Raw genomic sequence first — 6,276 nt, 5'->3', positions numbered from 1 at the left:
TATCCTAATGACCAACCGGGCATAATGTCTAACCGCCACAGTGACCCGACAACCGCGACCACTGCTTCCCCCCAAATGGTAACCCAACACCTTAACCCCTGTTGGGAAGGGTCGTAACACGTGAAGATGGTAATCTTAAACCGCATGCTCCTATATGACAATAGTACGATTGCATAGTGCCACCGCGTCCCATACCACGGGCCACCAATGCACTCGTTTCCAAGCCGACTACGGCATCTATTCTATTAATGCATCATGCACAATGATGTCCACATTCATCACATAAGCATATCATCACTTGGAAATTAGGAAATAAACACAACACGCATGGCATAATAATGTGAGGATGACTAATCTACATAGCATTTTCATGATGACATGGCTAGACTAGATACAATCAAATGAATGACAAGCAATGCCTTGAAATAAGGCCAAATGTCATCTCCCCACTTACTTGTAGTGTACAAGGACTCACGCTCGGTACGGGTGAGATCCGGTGCGGGAAGCGTGAGATTTGGTGAATCTATCATGAGTGAGCGGGGTTAGTATTTCACCATTTTGGAATCAATATTAACACGATCCAATGACAAGATCATGTTTAGAATCCTAAAAGAAGGTCACACGTTCGTTTTGGGTCCAATCGGAAGTAAAAATCACGTTCGGAGCCTCTCGGGTGGGTCGGACAGCCCACCTGTTTGACCCACCAGTCAGACCCACCGGTCTGGACCGGCAGGCAGGTTGGCCCACTAGTCGGCCCATCGGTCTGACCCACCGGTTGGGTCAGAGTGTCCTGCTAAGACCTACGGGCAGGGTGGCCCACCGATCGGCCCACCGGTTGGGCCCGAGGGTCCTGCCCTCTCAGGCGGGTGCCCACAGGAGGGCCAAATGGCCCACCGGTCTGGCCCACCGATCTTGGCGGGAAACTGCTATTTCTTCCCAAACTTCCCCCCAACCTTTGGGGATTCAAATGGGGTTTTTCCAAACCCATTCTTCACACATTCAAAGTCTCATAAGATGGTTCTAACCTAGATCTATGTTAGATTTAAGGAATGGAAAGCCATCTTACCTTCTTTGCTCAAGAACACCTTCAAAACCCCAAAATCACTTCAAATCCACAATGCTTCTCCAACCTTGTAAATACTTCTTCAAATCCTTCAAAATCAACATATAAATCATCTATTAAACCTTAGATTCATCATTTCAAGGGGGATTACAAGATCTCAAGAAACCCTACCCAAATCAAGGGTTTTTACTTGGGTATGGTGAAAGCTTAAGGAACCCAGCCTTTGCTCACCTCTAAACGTAGATCTAGTGTTGGAGATCACTCTTCCGGCGTCAGAATGGGAAGATTAAGCCTCGGCGCCGCTGGAATCCATCTCTTCTTCCTCTTCCTTCTCTTCTCTTCTTCTTTCCTTTCTTTTCTCTCTCCTGTTTACTCTTCTCACCAACGTCCGAGTGTCATAAATGAGAAAAGAAAAGAAAAACATAAATCTATATATACTTCTTAAATAACTAAGTAATTCACATGGGTGGGTCACTCAGGCGGGTGACAGAATTCGGCCCGCGGCACGAATCTCACTCTTGGCATAAGATGTAATATACGTATGCGCCATAAGATACAGCTACATACCTGCTTTATCCGTATATGGCCTTGTGATAGGTGTATGTATACGGCTTGGGTACACCCGTCTCTTCTGGCACTGGCTCGGACTTGTCGGGTCAGCCGGTGTTTAAGGTCACCCTTGCCATTATAGTCCATAAGGAACCCGCTTTAACTCTCTCCAATTCGGGTCCTGCATGGTTAAACCAGGTTAACCGTGTAATCAGACCGGGTTTAAGAAGTAGGGTATTACACAACATACCATGTTGGAATACCGATGGTGTGAGTAAGAAGCTTACCCATCTTACGAACCTACCAGGATCTCTGATTGCAGTACCTTAACGATTCACAATCTCACATCACAAACCGACCAATAGTAGCGGAATCATAAATAAATGAGGAACATTTAATGATAAAGTAATTATCCATAACCAAGTTTATCTGTTTACAATCATCCATGACTTATAAATAATAGGTTCAAAAGTGTACCATCCTCAAGTTGGAATCAAAATAACAAAAATACGCCCAACAGCTCATGTGCCGCATATGCACAGATATCATAGGCACAATCCTAGTCATGCTCCCCAACTTCTGGCATCCATCAGTCGCTCACTTCGTACTCGAGTCCCGAGAAAAAAGAGTCACAAATTATCGACACAGTCGTACCTGCATCATCATCTAAAAGGGGCATATACATGGGGTGAGCTTTCCAATTCGCTCAGTGAGGGATGGGTTTCATGCAAAACCAAGCGAAGGCAATCACATATATAATTTATGATGTATGAGTACAGAAATTAAACACATAGTCCATGATGCTCATGATGCAATTCATTTATTTTATTATCCACCTAGCAATACAAACTAAGTTTGGTAAATGCTACTATGGCACATTAGGTTGTTTCCCTGGTCCCGGAACCGCCATCGACTACACAATGATACAAACCCTAGCAGTGATTAGAAGCCTGCCATCCCCGTATGTGACCATGGGTCACCCAACAAACCCTTGATAACCCTCTTGGTAATCACGACATTGGTATGTCCATCGGCCACGCTGGACAAGTTCCCACCTCCGGCAACAATCACATCGTACCAAGGGTGTGGCATTCTGAGAAGGTTCATCGAACATATCACAAATGGGTTATCCAACACCTTACCCCCTATTGCCAAGGGTTCATAGCATAGAGAGTGATACCTAACCACAAATATTCTACATGCCTTTATAATGATATAGTTAGTATGAATTACACGATACCAGGAACATATCAGCCACAAAGTGTAATCCATCTCTAAGTACAGTCCCGGGGTACATGATACCGGTAATACCTCGGCCACAAAGTGTAACCCATGACCATTTACCTAATCTAACATGTATAATAACAATTGAGTATAGACTACGCAACACCGGTATGTGCATCAGCCACGAAGCATATCCATTTCCAAATGCAGTTCAGGAGTACACGATACCGGTAAGACATCGGTCACAAAGTGTAATCCGCGACTACAACTAACTCTAATGCACATAATCAATGCATGGATGCAACAAGCATATGGTAATCATGGTATCTGTACCACCTCAACCACACTAGATTCTGTTTCATACATACAACAATCACATAGCGATCATGGTACCGATACCACCTCGGCCACACCAGATTCCGCCATACATATCCATAAACATTTCATATCATACTCATAAAAATGTATCATATGATAGAACATCGTCAATATGTGAGCAATATAATTAAACATGTAAAAATCTACACATGTGAGGAAATTCTATATAAACAAACATTCCCAAAATAAAAGCAACCATCCCTCACCTTGATTAGGCTTATGCGTATTAGGGTTCAAGTATGGCCGCCGATCGTTCGATTCAATTCCGACCTTGGGGTACATGCGCGTCACTGTCCTAGACACAAGGGTAACCGAGAGTCAATATGTGTCGAGAATATCGGGAAGGGCTTATAGGAAAAGTCCCACAGTGACAATACTGTCACTGGAAACAGGGACTATCCACCAGAAATATCAGTCATATTTTTGGTGGACCTAACAGAGAGCACCTAAGGCTCAGGTGGTCAGTGGAAACACCCACTAAAAATAGCCCTAGTGCTTCCGGTGGCTTATTTTCGGTGGCAATACAGTAACTGCCCGTGTGATTTGGGGCTTTCTGGCTCGGGTCCGATTGTCGAGATTCGTTCTGTGGTGTTTGTGGGGGATGCTCCTAGCATTATTATGAGCTATTAAACTTATGATTCCACCTAGCCTTTTGAAAGATACATCGATTGAATGATTGAAACCCTAGGTGGTCATTTGGTCAATCTTGTTGCCAGAGCTCACCAAACTCAGTTTGAGCTCTACAATGGCACCAGGGAAGTGAAACACGCAATCCTCGAGCTCAAGAGGATTTGTGGCCCAAGAGTACTCCTATACCTAGCTTGCCTAGGTTAAAATGAAGAGAGAGAGTAGTAGAAGAGGTTGCACTTACCTCCGGTAGAGATTTCGACAACTAGGCGGGCAACCGGCACCAAGGTACACTCCCTTCCTTCTTCTTCCTCTTCTTCCTCTTCTTCCTCTTCTTCCTCTTCTTCTTCTTTCTCTTCTTCTCCTTTCCTCCCTCACAATTTGTATAAGTGAGAAATGAGGAAATAAATCCTTATTTTCACTTATATGGTAAAACAAGCCTTAGGGTTTGTTTGGTTTGGTACTAGTCGGGTCCGAATGGGTTAATCCAACTTCCAGGGCACGTGGACCCAACTACTTCGATCCGTAAGGTGTTCATGTCATGAGGAAGGTGTGGGGGAGGATTTGGAATCATCCGGGGCTATTTACGATGCCGATGGCGGGGCCCACAGGCATCGGAACCCAACCAACAACTTGATTTATCCCCGGAAATAGCTAGCAGAAATAGGCCCAGGCTATTTCCGGTGGTCAAGACAACAACCTGTCTTGACTGCTTGCTATCCTCCAGCTGGCCTAGCACAGACAGCTGCCCTAGGTTTTGTTCATGGTCCTCTAACAATTTTGGTGTGTGCCGGGATTCAGGTGTAGGGTGTCGGGTCACTTACCGTCTAGGGTCGAAAAGTTTGAATCCGCTCCAATTGAACTGACAAGCAATACACGAATATATTGGGTCATCTCTTCCCGTATGGCAATGGATGGCCGCAAGCCAAAATCCGACTGTACTTCCCACCTCCAGTCTGAGACCTATCACAACAATTCAAATTAGACCGGGTCATGGCACAGGTATAACATTAATACTACCACCAGCTGTCGTTGATCCATAATGTTTGTTAGTTCGGCCTGCAGATGTGATTTCTGGTTTGACACCCTGCTCCATTCTCCAACTACAAAATTTATCGAGATTCTTCATTACAGGATTCACATATGTGGTTGAACTCTTCCTCCTACGTCCAGTAGGAGTTCTGTCAAGCCTACGCTTGGAAGGGTTAGTCATCTCCAAATCCTCTTCTATGTCTTCTAGACTCAAATTGAGAGGTGTTTGTGGAGCTTGGTCCATCTATGTCTCACCAAAATCTTCCTCATCCTGATTAGTTTCTCTATCTCCACGTGCATATGAATATCCAAAGATCATCTGCAGCTCAGGCTAATGTGGTAGCCCATTCTTCTTAAACTTCGCCCACCCTGGATTTGCCTGAATAGTACAACACAATGTATGAGACTTTATAAATGTAAAATCAATTTTATAAGTAGTAAAAGTTATGTTGTTCACCTGTAAAGCATTTACCCATACTGTATCATCAGCTGTCGCTATCTTGGTTATCGGATTCCATCCAAAACCTGTAGTTTCCATAAATTGTTGTAGTCCATACGCATTTTGTTCATCTTGTTCCGGAGTTGTTCTCTAGTAAATGTTCGACTCACAGCTGACTCTAATCGCTCCTTAATATCAGTCCAACCATTTTTGCTAAAAGTTGAATTAGTCTTATTTCCCTTTTTAACGTTGTCAATCATTAGTTTAACAAATTCATCAGTCTCAGCCTGGGTCTAGTTTGTAGCCACGTGGTTATTAGCCATTGCACTATTGCTACACTACAAACTACAATTTCAGATTTTTTCTATTCATATGTAAAGGGTATCGGTCTTTGCTTATGGATTTTCCATATGATCAAATAAGGATCTCTCCATCTCATCCATGCTCCTTTGGGATTAAAGAATTTCACTAAAAGGTGTAGCATTTGAGTGCTCATGGGTGTGGAAGTCCAAACCAAGGTAAGAAACAAAAGAGATTTTCTTTTTTTTGTTTTTTGGAAATGAGAATTTTCATTCAAATAAAAACGAAAGATCACTCAATCACCATATAATTGCAAAAGAATGACTTCTAGCCTTCAAGGCTAGTTGATGCGCGATGGAGACCCTCTTCCAACTATGTTTTTCCATATCAAACTTAAAAAAATCCTTCGACAAATGTGTAATATCTAATAAACAAAAGAGATATTTTGAAACTTTATTTATTTAATTTATGGGAAAAATATTTGCACAACATCAACCCAAAAATGAAATTGCATGAGGGGCACTCTCCTTCCCACCTAGATTACCTTAACATCCCCTTAAATATATCATAAATATCCCCCTATTTACAGGTTTTCTATAGTAACCCCTCTTCAATGCTCGAAACTACACGAGCGTCAAAGGGAATCTTCCTCCTGAACTAATTT

At 43.1% G+C, this 6,276-nt stretch overlaps 1 protein-coding gene across 1 annotated transcript in view; it reads left to right on the top strand.

Moving 5' to 3' along the window:
• LOC122059551 (serine/arginine-rich splicing factor SR34A-like) overlaps positions 1-6,276 on the top strand; it is a 41,327-nt gene that overhangs the window by 5,738 nt on the left and 29,313 nt on the right. The gene's annotated exons all lie outside the window — the stretch shown is intronic.

The sequence above is a fragment of the Macadamia integrifolia genome, chromosome 13, assembly GCF_013358625.1.
Source record: "Macadamia integrifolia cultivar HAES 741 chromosome 13, SCU_Mint_v3, whole genome shotgun sequence".
NCBI lineage: Eukaryota > Viridiplantae > Streptophyta > Magnoliopsida > Proteales > Proteaceae > Macadamia > Macadamia integrifolia.
This window is presented reverse-complemented; position numbering and strand designations above follow the sequence as displayed.